The sequence below is a fragment of the Corythoichthys intestinalis genome, chromosome 8 (genome assembly GCF_030265065.1).
Source record: "Corythoichthys intestinalis isolate RoL2023-P3 chromosome 8, ASM3026506v1, whole genome shotgun sequence".
Lineage (NCBI taxonomy): Eukaryota > Metazoa > Chordata > Actinopteri > Syngnathiformes > Syngnathidae > Corythoichthys > Corythoichthys intestinalis.
In genome coordinates this window covers 52,547,183-52,561,853 of record NC_080402.1, presented here as the reverse complement: position 1 = coordinate 52,561,853, position 14,671 = coordinate 52,547,183, and positions in this window count along the sequence as shown.

The following is a 14,671-nucleotide window of genomic DNA, read 5'->3' as shown; positions in this document are numbered from 1 at the left end:
TATAGTCCAAAAAATACGGTAAGTACGCGATAATATCTCGTTAAAGTCATGGCGTCTGTAATTTTGCTCTCGCGTGCGCTCACCTCTAGATAGGGTTTTGCTGTTTAAAAAACATTTTTTAATGCCCTCCTGTTCAAAATGTTTCTTCCCCAAGAAAATGGAGATCTTAAGTTTTCCAATGACGTATCACACATGCATATCGGACAATTTTGAGAGTTGGCTAAATTGGGGGTCTCAGAGCGGAACTTCAAGTCACCTGAGTGTTTTCCGCCGTATATATTTTTATTTATTTCTTTGCAGTTTGTTGTATTATCTACTTCATTAAAGGTATTAACTTTTAGGCTTGGTTTATGGAATGTGTAGCGGATGATGTTGGTGAGTCTCGTCGCTTGTAGAGTTGAGTTCGTGTGCTGTGTTCGGCTGCTTATGTCTCTCGTTTTCAATTCACGCTCTCTGCTGGAAACCGAGCGACAAAGAGTTCCCTTCCTGAACACAACCCCCAACATTAGTTCTGTGGGTGAATTATGTTACGAGGAGGTAGTGGTCCCTACAAATGATTCAAATGTGTATGGCTGTTGTTTTATTCTGGTTTTACTTCAATTATAAAAATTTAATGTGGCATGTCAGTCGTGCTTGGAACAGATTAGGGCATTTACATGTAAAACGCGTCCCTATTTAGTAAATTTTGGGTTACGAGACTACTTCCAGAACCAATTGAAGTCATCAGTAGAGGTTCCACTGCATTATATATGCGAATTATACTACCATGCTGCAGCATATACTGTAGTAAATGCTAAATAATAGAGAGCAGCTCATCCCTGTGGGACCTCACATATCATCACAATATTTGGATGTCACTTTAACATGAATTGCACGGTGTGTTCCATTTGCGAGATAAGATTCAAACCACGAGAGTGACAAGTCTGTAATACCAATATACTGAGAGTGTAACCGTATTTGTATTCGTCCCGTACTGTCACGTTACGGGCATCACGGTTTGGTGCACGCAGTGAGAAGGCGAAGTAGCGAAGTGGAGTAATTATAATAATATTAAATAAATAAATAAACAATCTTTGTCTGAGATAGTCCTCCTCCACGCCAGAGGGCGGTAGAGGTAATGCGCTTAAACCACCCGCTGGAGCTGAGATTGAACTCTTGAATTCCTCTTTGAAATTCCTTTTCTAATTAAAAAGGATTCCCTACTGCTATGATATAATTTTTTTTTTTTTTTTTTTTTTTTTATAAGAACTAAATAATCGATCTGATTTTGGGCTGCATTAGCTCAAATTTGGGAAAGAGTTCTCATTCCATGGCATTTACTAGTTTCCTCACTGTGCACAGCTCTTTCTTTGGTAATGGGATGGATGCTCTATATTGATGGTTACAAGAGACCCAGAAATCGAAGAAGCAAAGACCCTCACAAAAATACCGTATCCATTACCATGACAGTATCCAAAACTGTATCCTTTCAATTTAATGTGGAATTTAATTTCAATAAAATGTTGCAAAGGCATTTTTATTTCCAGCTTTTGTATCCAGAAAAGTCTTAAAATTGATCTGATGTATATGGAAATGGAGCATACTAACTATCTGCCATACATTTGAATTGTGCTGATCATTTCAATCCATAATTCACCGAGGGCCTTATCTTGTTTTTTTTTCGAAATGCATCAAGCAACTCGCAACAGCTTCTGTCTGCAAAGTAATTTGGTAGTAACAGATGCTGACAATAAACTATAGCCTACAAGGAGACTTTCTTCATTCATCCGTCCATTTTCAATCCATTGGTCTGTTAAGGGTTATGAGTGAGCTGGATCCCAGACAAGTTTGAGTAAGAGGTGAAGGAAGGTTAGATGACAGACAGATAGGCAGACAGACAGAGATACAGTACATGCAAATGTGCCCTTTTCCACCAGATAACATCTTTGTGCAATACTTGCTGATGAACGGCTAATTCCTCTGAGACTTCCATCCTTGTCATGAAGTAAAAGCATGCCCTCATCTCTTAGTCTTTCAACTGAAACACTTTAATAGGATTTTGTTGTGTGTGCAAGAGTGACAAGGCAAACAATACACAGACCTTCTGAAGCAAGTTTTGAGTTGTTCAATCACCACATTTACCTTACATAATTCAAATTTAAGCCTCATTAGAAACAAGAGTTGGACAACTTTACCTTTGTAAAGATAAATTAAAGATCCATTTCCCCCCAAATAACTTCAAATAAAAGCATGTACACTGCAAATTCATAACGTCTTAATCAGATTTTTTTTTTTTTTTCAAATCTAGTCAAATAATTTTCTCCATCTTGTTTTGAGTGTTTCAAACAAATTATCCGATTAATGTGTCAGATTATTCATTTTACTTTAATTAAATATGACTTTGTTCTCCTTATGTCCATACATGTAAAAGTTTGTCATTTTTCACCTAAATCAAGACAAATTTGCTTTCAAATCTTGTTTTGAACTATTTTTGTTCTTGAATAGCGTACCACACGAATGCTATTTTTAGACCGTGACGTCGCATCGTAAAGTGGAAGTGGGACATTATAGACATGCCCTTTGCATACAAACCATTATATTGCTGCTAGCTTTCTCCGGTAATATTTTAAAAACTAACATTCCGATCAAGCACTGCTGATATGGAACTTGTAGAAACGACTGTAGACAGTACGACATATGAAGGATGTTTTCTTCATACGTTTCAAAAACTAAAACAAATGTGAAAAATGGATCAACTTGCGCGGACGTTTAGCGCCAGCAAGGTGAAGCCATTCACAATTCATATGCAGTCAACATGTTGTTGGGGGGCATGGCCCTTCAGAGAATGAAAAGGTAAGCCATTTTGATATTTTCCTACTTATTTTTTAGCGTGGCGTTTTGTCATGCTCCTTCTGTCTGACAATGAATGACCTGAACAAATTAAAATGGTATCTGACTGTCATTGTTACCTTTTCTGTAGTAAAAAAAACAACTTTAGTAAGGGGGAAGTGTAAATAAATTATAGAATTAAGATTTGTTATTAATGAAAAAATAAAAGTGTTTGTTAGCTGTCAACGAGTAGCATTTGCGATCGCTACACAAAAATAGCATTATAAATTGCCCAAAAGAACAGTCAGAGACATAAGACAACCAGAGGATATAATATATAAGAAAGACAGGGCATATGGTGGTAAAGGATAGATTGTTGAAACAGGAGAATGTCACTGTCAGTGGCGTAAGAAAAAGGTGTCGATAAAAAAGCTAAGGCTAAGCTTAGGTCAGCTAGTTTCTTTTTTCCGTCCTTTTCAGCCCTCGACACTCTTTAACTGAACATTTGTATATTCTTCCACATCTTTACCAGTAAATTTGGCACCAGGGACATCATTCTCAGACAGAATTGGTAGGTTTAGCTCTGTAAACATCTCCTTTGTACACTATTTCCATTCATTAATTATTGCAGACAAACGGTAGTGTGTCCTCCCCTTAGCAACAGTTGCCAACGTCATGAATATTAATGAGCGGAAGTGACGTGTTGCTTGTGATAAGCCATGAAAACAATACTAACAAACAAGGTGTTTTTTTTTTTTTCAGATTAAACATACTAGTTTATTGCTTAAAATAGGTCTGTTAAACCCTATTTTCGGCTACCTATTTTTCTTAATTCAAGAAATTGAAGTGAAAAAAATTTACTTGAAGCAATGCTAGATAATTTCACTTATTTCAAGCAGATTTACAGTGAAATCAAGGGACATTTAACTAGTTTTAAGGAGGTGTGTTTTTGCAGTGCACGCTCACAGTTCTGAGATCTAAGTTCTAAATCACAGATCCTGCGTGGAGTTTCCATTTTATTTTTATTTAGTTTTTTGGGTGAAATATATAACACTTGTATTTTATTTTATATACTTTATATTTCTATATACATGTATATCTTAATGACATATAACATCAGTTGTCATTTGTTTGATATTATTTATGAAATAAAATTCCCCAAAAAGTTGAAAAATGAGATAAAATGAATGAACTCACCAAACGCTTGTTTTTCCATAGCATACAGTGTATCACAAAAGTGAGTACACCCCTCGCATTTCTGTAGATATTTAAGTATATCTTTTCATGGGACAACACTGACAAAATGACACTTTGACACAATGAAAAGTAGTCTGTGTGCAGCTTATGTAATAGAGTTCATTTATATTCCCCTCAAAATAACTCAAAATATAGCCATTAATATCTAAACCCCTGGCAACAAAAGTGAGTACACTGCATGTGAACTACGTAGATCCCTAAATGTCCAATTTGATTACTGCTTGTCATTTTCCCTCCAAAATGTCATGTGACTCGTTACAGGAGTGCTGTCAGCATTGCTGCAGGGATTGAAGAGGTGGTGCCTACACCATGCTTGACTGTAGGCATGACACACTTATCTTTGTACTCGTCACCTGGACGCCGCCACACATGCTTGAGACCATCGGACCCAAACAAATTAATCTTCGTCTCATCAGACCATAGGACATGGTTCCAGTAATCCATGTGCTTTGTTGACGTGTCTTCAGTAAACTGTGTGCGGGCTTTCTTGTGTACCGTCTTCAGAAGAGGCTTTCCTCCTGGGGTGACAGCTATGCACACCACTTTGATGTAGAGTACGGCGTATGGTCTGACCACTAACAGGCTGACCCCCTACCTCTTCAACCTCTGCAGCAATGCTGACAGTACTCCTGTAATGAGTCGCATGACATTTTGGAGGGAAAATGACAAGCAGTACTCAATTTTGACATTTAGGGATGTACGTAGTTCCCATGCGGTGTACTCACTTTCGTTGCCAGGGGTTTAGATATTAATGGCTATATTTTGAGTTATTTTGAGGGGAAAATTAATTAACTCTATTATATAAGCTGCACACAGACTACTTTTCATTGTGTCAAAGTGTCATTTTGTCAGTGTTGTCCCATGAAAAGATATTCTTAAATATCTGCAGAAATGCGAGGGGTGTGCTCACTTTTGTGATACACTGTATATGTATTTCATCAGTACATTGGCATTCCTAGCTTATCCCCCCCCCCCAAAAAAAAAAAAAAAAAACAATCACACAAAACTGTTGACCCAAGAAATACAGCGCATGAAGTGTGTAAACAGACAGCGGGGAATGAAGGTGTGGCAGGCAATGAGTGAGCATGAACCCTTCTCCCCAGCTGTTCCCTATTGAGGCTGATGAACACCTGGACAGGTTAATTGGCTGAGGGGGAGTATGGCTGGCTACAAATATGGCGTGGCCAGAGTACACGAGGAGGTGGACCGGCCTCTCTGTGGACGGACGCCGCACAGAGAGGGAGGATTGAGAGTACCCTGAGTGTGACGAGGAAGTCAAACGCGGGTTAGCCCAAACTTTGTAACGCAAATAAACTGTGTGAACTGAAGATCCCCGTCCACTCTCCTCTTGCTGTGTCTCAGGGCGGTGCGTTTAATTACAAGTGTACTTAGTACAGCCCAACAACCAAAACACAGTCTTCAACCTGTGGAAGATGTCCCAGTTCCAAAGAAAAGACAACCCAGTGATCTCAATGGCTAGAAAGACTGGAAGACGACCGAACGGACGATCAGGCGGCTGTCCAGGATGCCAGATGCGGGACGTCCAAGCAGAACGGTCGGGGGGACGTCCTGGACGCCAGGTGCCGGACGACCGAGAGCGACGATTAGGAGGACGCCCGGGATGCCGGGCGTTGGACAACCGAGAGTGACGATCAGGAGGACGCCCGAGATGCCAGGCGTTGGAAGACCGAGAGCGATGATCAAGAGGACGTCCGGGACGAGGAGCGCATCGTGCATCATCGCTCAGGCATGGCCGGAGAAGCGGACGCCGAGAGAGGCGGCACAGTTTGCTCTGCTGCGGTCGAGAATGAGGTCGAGACGTGCGACGAGCAGTACCACCCAGTCGAGGCTGCAGACGAGGGCAATGGGCGCGGCGGTCGGAGCTGACCAGTCGTGGCCGGGGACGAGGGCAACTGGCTAAATGCACCAAGCCGACCGGTCGAAGCAGGAGCGAAGGAAACGCCGAAACCGGAGTCGAAGCGACGTCATCGTTGTCCAAAAGCAGTGGACGAGGAGAGACGTCGGGTGCGACGTTCGCAGGCGCTGGCCGAGGTGCGACCTCGGAGACTTCCAGAGGCGCTGGCACAGCAGCGAGGTTAGCGGCGGTGGCCAGCGGTGCTGGCAGAGGACTGACCTCTGAGACTCCCGGAGGCGCTGGAGCGAGGGCAGTGGCGGCGGCGGCCAGCGGCACCGGCACTGTGGTGACCTAGGAGACTTCCAGAGGCGCAGGTGCTGGAGCGACGTCAGCAGCGGCCAGAGACGCAGGCACAGGATTGACGTCGTTAGGAAGGCCAAGAGCAGGCGCAGCGTCGACGAGAAAACCAGGGTCGGACGGGACGCCGTCGAGAAGGCCAGAGGCGGACGGGGCGTCGTCAAGTAGGCCCGAGGCGGACGGGGCGTTGTCGAGTGGGCCGCAGGCGGGCGCACTGTTGTTGAGTAGGCCGCAAGCGGGCGCATCAGCGCCGAAGCTGAGAAAGCTGGGGACGGGCGGAGCGGCGTTGACGGAGAGCAGCGCCGGAGCCGAAGCGAGCAAGAGTGGAGCCGGAGACGAGACAGCAACGTCGGCGTCGGGAAGCGCCATAGCGGAAGCGGGCTGTGGCGGCGCGGGCACCGGGACAGGAGTATGATCGCGAGGAACCGGGGTGGAAGCGCCACCATCGAAGGCGGGAACCTCGGGCAGTAGGACACTCGAGGCGGGCACCTTGGGCGTCATTGAAGTCAATTTGTACAACGATTCAAAAAGTCTAAGGAGGTGCGCCTTGAGCCCCGTATACTTGTCCACCTTCGGCGAATAAACCACGAAGCGCTGTGCTTTGACCGCCGTTGAGTACCCGAGCGCGGCCACCACGTGGTAGAAGCAAATGGTATCATCGGAAATACCCTGGAGGACGAACTGCTCCTCCGCGAGTGCAAACCACGGGGCCGCAGAAGACACGTCGAACAAGGCTAGCTCGAGAAAGCTAGAGTCCGCCATAGCTTAAAGTATTCAAAAATGCCTCTGAGACTTCAACGAGGCAAGTCAGGGTCACCAATGTAGCAGTTGAAATGTTGAGAGTCTTGTTAGCTCGTGTTACTGTGTCCAGCCGCTCTTAACTCTGCTGCTCTCTGTGAACTCTCGTGAACTCTAAACTAAGCTGGAACGCGCACGGCTGTCATGTATCTGTCACGTGACTGTGACGTAGCCGGTAACGAGCTCGGCCAAATGTACACACAAGTTCCGTGGGTGAATTATGTCCTATAATAAAGGGTCACCACAGCACAAACAAATCACATTCAGTGTCAGGTCGTCAACGTTCCAGCGTATGCTAGCATGTCAACTGTCCATTACCGCTTGACCTGATTGTTTCCTTTGCCTGTCAACATCAATAAAGTCCTGTGTCTGCGATAGGCAACTGGTTCCTCCGTCTCTTTCGTGACACTAGTGTGTCTGGTCCTTGTTTTTAAACATTGATTTCACCTGTTGTGTCTGCGCCTTGTGTGTTGACCAATCCGCTGCCTCTTGTATTACCCACCTGTGCCTCATTATCTTGTTACCCCATGTCTGTTTAAGCTCCCCATTTTTGTGCAATCCTTGTTGCGTAATGTCTATCCCAACGTCTTGTCCATGTCTGTGAGTGACCAGTGTTGCTGACCCTGTTTTACGTAGTAAGTTGGCTTGTTTCCCAGTCTTCTGAGTACTTTATTTTGGACTTTGCCTTCTGATACCCGGTCTTTTTGTTTGTACTTTGGGTTTTTTGTTAAGATTAAAACATTTTTGACTTCACTGTCACCCTGTCTTGCCTCTACGTTTTTTACCTGTTGTTTCCCTGCGTTTGGGTCCTCCATGCCCCTGCCGCCTGACAGTACCTTGGGGTTCACATTAACAATAAACTGGATTAGTTTCATAACACTGACACCCTCCTAAGGAACTGACAGAGCAGGCTGTTCTTCCTGAGGAGACTCAGATCATTTAACGTCTGTTTTAGGCCACTGAAAAGTTTTTATCGGTCTGTGGTGGCCAGAGCTCTGTTTTTCGCTGTAGTGTGCTAGGGGGAGCGGTCTCAAGACAAGTGAGGTGGGTAGACTTAATAAACTGGTGAGGAAGGCCTGTGGGGGGGCTTGATTTGGGCAGTCTTGAGAGAGTGGGTAAGAATAAAATTCAAAGCCATCTTAGATAACCCCTCTCCATCATGAGCTGTGGCAGATGGGCAGCTCTTTCAGCCAGCGCTTTATGCCACCTAGATGCAGAACTGATCGCTATTAGTGCTCCTTTGCGCCCACTGCCATCAGACTTTACAACAGCAGAGGTCTGTGCTCATCTTCAAATGTACATTAAACATAAGGACACTGTCAGGTACACAATTTTGTTTGTTTGTTTTTGCATAGTGCCGATCTGCAGTCATTTTAGATTCCACTTGTACTTACTCTAGTTGTACGCAATATGTACATACCTTTGTAAAGTATTTATAGCTTCTCTATATTTTATACTTTTGATTGTATACTATTTGATGCTGCTGAAATGCCTGAATTTCCCCTATGAGGGATCACTGCCTGAATTTCCCCTATGAGGGATCAATAAAGGATTATCTTATTATTGAAATCAATAAGCCACACGTGACACAAATTTCACAGCCCAGAATGAGGGCTTTAAAGTGGCCTGACCAGTGGCGATTGCTGGGTCAGCAAGCTGGTAACACCTTCTTTTCCTATTCTCTCTTCCTGCATTTTTCTCCATGGCGTGGGCACACTCACAGTCTAGAATTAGACACTTCAAAGTGGCTTGACCAGTGGAGAAAAAAAGACTGTCAGCAAGTTGCCAACATTATTAAAAAAATATGTCATTATGAGCACACACACACTTACAGTAAACTAAAGTTTAAAAAATGAAAAAGTTTGTAGTACTGATGCACAATTGGCCAGACAACAGAGGTTTATAAATAACACAATTTGCACAACCTGAGGTGGCGCCTACACCTAAAACTGCACCTAATTGACTTCACTGTGGGAAATCGGCGTATCCTTGCTCTCGGTAGTTGACATGCTCAGAGACAAGTTTGGAGTAGTAGGTACTATTGATGAATGTACGTAAATAACTGACCTGCGGAGTGAAAAGAAAAATCCGACTTGACTTGTCTCTTGATTTGAAATCCAATGAGAAAGTATTTGAAAATCCAGCTAGAGCACATTTTCAATATTGCAGAAGCGAGGAAACCGAAAAGAGCTTAACAAACAGCAAGGAGATTAGATGATAGTGTCCTCTAGAGCTACGCGGAGAAAAAGTTATTTTCTGATATAGGTATATAATCTTATATCCCGGTATGGATGTACTGTACATAAAGTTTCATACCAATTCAGGTTTTATTTTGACCACATACTATAATGACCTTGCATGCACCAGTCATGTGGTGATAATGACAACAGTTTTATGCGCCACTTTTGATAGGTTTGCAATCACTACATTATGCAAAACACTATTTAGGTGCATACTAACTGTGAGTTTCATTAAAAGCGGTGCTCCAAACAAACAGTTCATAATGGATCCAGATGGTGAGCCTCCTTGTTGATTGCGCCTGTGAAAAAAACATCTGTTTCATCTCTCTGATCCTTCTTTTAAAGTTGAATGACACCCACAGTGAAACAATAACCAACCCGAAAAAGCAAAACACAAGCACAAAACTAGTTGAATATGAATATGTATAAATGTACAGTATATTGGTCAAAATAACAAAAGCAAAGCATATAGGCGCAGCCGGTGGCCGAAAAATGTAATTGCATGTAAACAATTTTCCTATAAATGAATTTAAAGATTAAGTTCAGAATTTTTGACATAAGGCTTAATCTTCGAGTTAGCAAGGGTTTATTTGGTCGATTCGAAATACCCATGCGGCCAAAACAATGTCACACCAAACAGCCGTAATTCCTTTCATTTTGCAGGACTATTTGTTTTGATGCGTAATGCAACTACAATAGAGACGAGTTCTTCAGCCACTCGTGCTCCCCTCAGCCTCTTTCACACATACCTGAACACCACAGCCTTTATGAGTCAACACGACACGGAGATTACGTGGACATTTACTGGGTCACATCTTCACATAATGTCCAGCACCAGGGACGGGACATGTGTGAAAGCAGGCGTTGAATTTGCCGGGTCACAGCGCGAAGGCTGATGACGTAAATATTGTGGCAAGCCAATTGTCATTTCCTCTTTCTTTGCAGAAACATGAAAAGCGGTAAAAAAAACCCATCCCAATTATTAACATGGCAAATTGAAAATAGCAACATTAAACTCAAAACATAACGAAATTAAATTGCTACTGGATCGTTGAGCCAGGGAAGAGACAGTCCATCGTCCATTTTTGGAAATGTGTGGTTTATTTTGTTGCTGATGGCGAGCAAAAATGATGACATGTTTGGGTTGTAAAATCCCATCACCTACCATCCCTACACAGAGAGCGCCGAGTCGACAACAGGCGACAAGTTGTACCCGGGTTGGGTTTCTCCCCAAGTCTGAAAGCCATGACACAGGTAAATCCCACGTCACCTTACACAGGAATTTTCAGAGATATAAATCTAAAAGGGGTTTTACAAATAACTGACAAACTGCACGGAATTTGTTGAAATCAACTTCACCGACAAATTAAACACTGCTAATGCGAAGATGAAGCCTATGTAAAATTCTGAACTTCCTCTTTAGAATAAAGACCTACCATTGAGATAGAATTGTGCCAAAAGAAGTGAAGTTGTAAAATGAAAATTATCCCTGTAAAATGACAAATTTTAACTTGTAAAACAAAGAAAAACACTTGTATTTCCAAATTTTGCGTTGTAAAATAAACATGGAAAAAACACGAAGGAATAAATTGTTCTACAAGTTGTTTTTTTGTTGTTGTTGTTGTTTGCAAGTATTTATTTATTTTTTGTTCTACAGGTGTTTTTTCTTCACTACGGGTTAAAAATTATCAATTACAAGTGCACAAGTTTTGTCACAATTTTGTCGAGTTTTATGAGCCAAAAAGTTACTTGTAACCTAGTTTTAAAATAAAATTTAAAAAAATCTCTGTACAATGACTAATTTTAACTTGTAAAACAAAAAAAACCAACTTGTATTTCAAAATTTTGTGTTGTGAAATAAACATGAAAAAAAACACAATGTAAAAAAAAAAATTCTACAAGTTGTTTTTTTCTGTTTGCAAGTGATTTTTTTATTCTACAGGTGTTTTTTCTTCGCTACAGGTTAAAAACCACCAATTACAAGTGCACGAGTTTTGTCTCCACCTTTTCGCGTTTTCAGAGACAAAAGTCACTTGTAACCACATAAAAAAACTACTTGTACATCCAAATGTTGTGTTGTAAAACAAAAGCACAAAAACAATCTCCAAATGGTGGTTAAACGATTAGAACGGGAAAAAAATCACAGGGTAGTAATTTGTTCTTCAAGTGTTTTTTGTTTCTCTGCAAGTGATTTTTTCCTCTGTTGGGTTAAAAAACGCCCAGTTGCAAGTGTACGAGTTATGTCTCACCCTTGTTGCGTTTTGTGAGACAAAAGTCACTCGTAACCACTGATGAAAAAAACTACTTGTACATCCAAAGAATCTGTTGTAAAAAACAACCACAAAATATCTGTCCAAGTTGTGGTTAAAAAAAGGATGTTAAGAAAACAATCTAGTGAATAGCTCTATGCAGGGCCGGCGCTAGCTATTTTGGTGCCCTAGGCATAAATGCTTTGTGGTTTGCAAGTCACATCATTTCCACCACAGCGTTTTGGAATGTTTTTTTTTTTTTGGTTGTGCACACTAATAAACCGATCATAACCCGATTTCTGGAGTTACCAGATTATTCAAGTGGTCATGTACAGAGCATGATCCTCTATCCTTTATCTGATAAACACCGCTGTTTTACTTCTCTGAGCATGTGTACAAATGGAAAAATGAATGTCGCTAAAGAGGCCTTAGGGACGCCAAACTGATTCGCTTTCAGCCTATGGGCCTACTCTGCAGTTAGCGAGCTTGTGTAACGCAATCGCCACACTCGCATTTGAAGAGGTTCAGTGGGACAACTTCAAGCAAGCATGGGTTTTGGTAGACATGGAGTTATACGTCATGTACTTGGAAAGAAATCGAACTATTGACTTCACATGTAAACCAGGTTTTTCCTGATTATCACATCACTGAAGTGCACGTAAATGCGTCAAATCTCAATATTGTCATTACCTGGTTATTCCCAGTTATCAGATTATTGTAGTCATGTAAACGTAGCTGATAATAAATAAACAATTGTTTAAAAAAACAAACAAACAAAAAAAAAAAACATTCTTACCTGCAAGTGATGCGCGGGCATCATCTCGCTGCTTTTTCCTCTTCCTTTTTTCCGCCCCCGACTCTTGTTGTCTTTTCGATGACATTTCCTTTCAAGAATAAACTTCTGCCAAATTTGCGACTGAAGCATAATGGAGCAAACCACTAGGGAATTGGGGGGGGGGGGGGCACCAAAGGTAGACTGATGAGAGGGCCGCACAGGAGATTCTTTTTTTGTGTAAATAATGAGCCTATGTTACTTATATTTGTATTACTTGCATTTATCAGGCTTTACAAAGTTTTGTTTTAAATACTATATATTGTTGTTATTATTACAATTACTATTTTTTGGGATTTTTTACAAACTTGATTTTTTTTTTTGGTGCCCCTTCAGGCAGAGTTGGTGCTGATTTTCTTTTTTTTGGTGCCCCTTCAGGCAGAGTTGGTGCCCTACGCGCAGTGCATGTTATGCGTACGCGGAGCGCCGTGTCTGGTTCTATGTGTTTATTTATTTATTTTTTTATGATCTACAAGTGTTTTCTGAGCATGTACAAATAAATTTCGGGGTAAACGTGAGCCAAAATTCTAACCAATCAGAACGGCGATTGTTCAACCATTCAAACAGAGAGGAGGACGGGACACACCATTGCAGACCTGCTGGCTGCTGCTTCCTCTTGTCCTTCCAGATGATAGAAATGGCGAAACGCGCTTAGGTAAGGAGTTTTACTTTGTTTACTCTTGGATGTCATGTAGTAAAAGAATTTATTAAGCAAATATAATCCCAATTTAAATATCAGTTGATTTTGCATTTAAAAAAAGGTAACGAAAATCATATATATGTAACGAAAATCATATATATATATATATATATATATATATATATATATATATACAGTATATATATACAGTGCCCTCCATAATTATTGGCACCCCTGGTTAAAATGTGTTTTTTAGCTTCTAATATATATATTTTTTTAATTCAAATAATATAGGACCTTAATGGAAAAAAAGAGAAAAATCCAACCTTCAATACAAGTGCATTCATTCAGTGGGGAAAAAACTCCCACATAAAGAAAAAATTATTTGACATCAAATAATGTGTGTCACAATTATTAGCACCCCTGGTGTTAATACTTTGTACAACCCCCTTTTGCCAACAAAACAAGGTCTGGGGACTGAGATGGCCATGGGAGGAGCTTGATTTTATGTCCGGTGAAGCATTTCTGTGTAGATTTGGCCATATGTTTAGGGTCATTGTCTTGCTGAAAGACCCAGTGACGACCCATCTTCAGCTTTCGGGCAGAGGGCAACAGATTTTGATTTAAAATGTCCTGGTATTTCAAAGCATTCATGATGCCATGCACCCTAAGAAGGTTCCCAGGGCCTTTGGAAGCGAAACAGCCCCACAGCATCACTGACCCACCCCGATACTTCACAGTGGGTATGAGGTGCTTTTCAGCATGCGCATCTTTCGTGGCACGCAAGACCCACTTAGAGTGTTTGTTGCCAAAAAGCTCAATCTTGGTCTCACACAAAAATACACACGGTCCCAGGCTTCAACTGGGACCGTGTGCTTTGGTCAGATGAGACCAAGATTGAGCTTGGTCTGCATGGTTCCAACTGATACTAGGAATAACGTCGACGTCTCAGTTCAGTAGAGCGCAATCCTAGGGACAGCTAAGATCCTGCGTGTATCAAATACTTGTTCTCCCCACTGTATATAGTATTGGCAACCCTGCAATTCTGTCAGATAATGCTAAATTTTTCCCAGAAAATGTTTGCAATTGCAAATGCTTTGGTAGTAATATCTTCATTGATTTAGCTTGCAATGAAAAACATTATTATTATAATCATTAGCATTTTACACAAAACTCCAAAAATGGGCCAGACAAAAGTACTGGCACCCTCAGCCTAATACTTGGAAGCACAACCTTTAAACAAAATAAACGCAAACAACTGCTTCCGGGAGCCATCAATGAGTTTTTTTATAATGCTCTTGGGCCAACTGCTCCAGGTCTCTGAGATTTGAAGGGTGCCTTCTTCAAACTGCCATTTTCAGATCACTCCTCAGGTGTTCTATGGGATTCAGGTCTGGACTCATTGCTGGCCGCTTTAGAAGTCTCCGGTGCTTTCTCTCAAACCATTTTCTAGCGCTTTTCAAGTGTGTTTTGGGTCATTGTCCTACTGTAAGACCCATGACCTCTGAGGGAGACCCAGCTTTCTCACACTGGGCCCTCCATTATGCTGCAAAATTTGTTGGTAGTCTTCAGACTTCATAATGCCATGCACACGGTCAAGCAGTCCAGTGCCAGAGACAGGAAAGCGACCCCAAA